We start from the raw sequence: 2,679 nt of genomic DNA on the forward strand, positions 1-2,679 counted from the left end.
AATGTGAGAGGCATATCAATTGGTTGCCTCCAGCAGGCACATCGATGCGGGTCTGGGGATCAAACCTGCAACCCAAGCACATGCCCTTGACTGGGACTCAAACACAGGCCTCTTTGCTCTGCGGTCCGACACCTCAACCACTGAGCCAAACCAGCCAGGGCCCCCTCTTCTTTTTAAATTTATTTACAGATACACACCACATCATAAATATGGAGATCATTACAGCTTTGTGTTTTTTTCCTTATTAATTTCATCCCCACCTCTCAACCCTCTCCCCTTGGGCACCACCCACTTTTTCTCTGTATCTATGGGTCAGTTTCTGTTTTCTTTGTTCATTTGTTTTGTTCTGTTTTAGATTCCACATATGAGCTGCTCATTTCTCAACATCTTTGCAAACATGTGGTTTTATTGCACTTTTTCATTTTCTCCAACCTGATGAGTGTGACACTGCCTGTCCGTTACTTCCCTCAGTTTTCCTCTGATTGTGAAGGAGGCCCGTCAGTGCTTATGGCCACTCAGGGGTGTCTGGAGAATGGCATGCAGTGTGTTTCCCATTAGTGCTTTGTTTCCTGTGTCCCACACCATTCCTCCGAATTAGTATTTCTTCTTCCTGTAATAAATCCTGAAGTAGTTCTGTTAATGAGTGCCTGCAGGTGATAAGACACTGTTCGTGTCTTCTGTTTTGTAATATCACTATTTTTCCCCTCAATATTGTGTGACAGTTTATCCTATCTAATAATAGACAAAGATGCAAATTGACCATACCTTTGCCATGCCCACCATAGGCTAATCAGAGCAATATGCAAATTAACCACCAACAAAGAGGGCGGTTAATTTGCATAGGTAGGTATGAAGTGGCGGAGCAAAGGCTGAAGGCGGCTCTGGCCCACTTACTGTGAGAGACACCAGCCTTCGGAGCATCTCCTGTGTCTGCCACCCTAGAGTCAGGACAGGAGGGGACCCTGAGGGCAGGAGGCTCTTGACACTGTGGAGGGTGAGACGAAGGGTGAGGAGGAGGGAAGATGAGGCTGGAATTGGGAAAGAACAGGGGTGTCCACAAGGAAGACTGAGGGTCTCCCCATCATGGGAACCCTGCCTGGCCTCATCTAGGATCCAGGGGGCAGAGGGACATACTTCTGGGTCCAAGAAATGTAGCTCATCACCCGGGCATACATCCCAGGGAAGGTGTGATGACCACAGCTGTATTCCCCGCTCACGATCCCTACCTGGACCCAGGTGCCTTCCCAGCTGCACACCAGGGGCCCCCGGAGTCACCCTGTGGGGAGAGGCAGGACTCAGTGATCATCTCCACACGGGCCACTGCATGGAGCTTCTGAGTCCCGATTCCCGGGGCCAGGAGGGGACAGAGGACAGAGGACGGGGCAGGGGGGCTCACCTGGCAGGAGTCCTGGCCCTCACTCCCAGCGCACAGCATGTCATCCCTGATGATCTGGCCAGTGCTGGTGGAAGAGTTCTGGTAGCGCTGGTTGCAGACCCTGTTCCCCACCATGGGAACCATCACCTCCTGCAGCTGGTAGGGCCAGAGCTGCGGAGCTGTGGGGAGGGGCTGGCTGAGAACTAGGGCTGGTCCAGGCTTCTTCTCCTTCCCTACAACAAGGTACTCCTTCCACTCCATCTGGGCCACCCCGGCCATCAGCCAAGGGCACAGGGAGTCGCCCTTTGGGCCCTGACCCTGGGGTCTAGAGCAGCTACACTGGCCCTGGGACTGAGCTCCTCAGCAGCCACTAACACCGTGGTTGGCAAACTGCGGCTCACAAGCCACTTGCGGCTCTTTGGCCCCTTGAGTGTGGCTCTTCCTAAGCCTTAGGAGTACCCTAATTAAGTTAATAACAATGTACCTACCTATATAGTTTATGTTTAAAAATTTTGGCTCTCGCCCTAACCAGTTTGGCTCATTGGCTAGATCGTGGCCTGCGGACTGAAGGGTCCCAGGTTCGATTCCGGTCAAGGGCATGTACCTTGGTTGTGGGCACATCCCCATTAGGGGGTGTGCAGGAGCTGATCGATGTTTCTCTCTCATCGATGTTTCTAACTCTCTATCCCTCTCCCTACCTCTCTGTAAAATAAAATCAATAAAATATATATTTAAAAAAAAATTTTTGGCTCTCAAAAGAAATTTCAATCATTGTACTGTTGACATTTGGCTCTGTTGACTAATGAGTTTGCCGACCACTGCCCTAACCCATTCAGTTCTAGGACGCAGCACTTCATCAGCCAGAGTCTGGTCTCCACAGGCCTGAGGAGAGAGTCATTCCAGGATTGTTGTCCTGAAAAGAAAGGGAGCAGGGCTCATCCCAGAGAAATGCATCACAACAGGCAGGAAACACTTCTGCGCTGATGGGTTGGGTTTTCATTCTGATTGAGGGCCCTGCCTCTCGCTCCCAGACTGACTCATCCTCAGGAGGACAATCCAGGTCCGCCCACACCCACGGGGCGAGGGGAGGACCCAGTAAGGGCCGCGGGAGGGCCTGTCGCCTGCAGAGCAAACACCTGTGTCCTCAGTGTCCATGAATCTGATCATGAAACCCCAGCTCTGCACACATTTAGGCTCAACAGGAAATGCCCCCTCTAGTAACCAAATGTAGAATTAGCACATGGCCCAGAACTCCCACTCCTAGTCTGTGCCCCAAAGAACTGAAAACAGGGATCCAAGATGGA

The 2,679-nt window shown here is 51.5% G+C and overlaps 1 pseudogene; it reads right to left on the minus strand.

Annotated features, from left to right (window-relative positions):
- Positions 1-1,106: 1,106 nt before the first annotated feature.
- LOC118656333 lies at positions 1,107-1,519 on the minus strand (annotated as a pseudogene).
- Positions 1,520-2,679: the final 1,160 nt, after the last annotated feature.

Source organism: Myotis myotis, unplaced genomic scaffold, assembly GCF_014108235.1.
Source record: "Myotis myotis isolate mMyoMyo1 unplaced genomic scaffold, mMyoMyo1.p scaffold_m19_p_5, whole genome shotgun sequence".
Taxonomy (NCBI): domain Eukaryota; kingdom Metazoa; phylum Chordata; class Mammalia; order Chiroptera; family Vespertilionidae; genus Myotis; species Myotis myotis.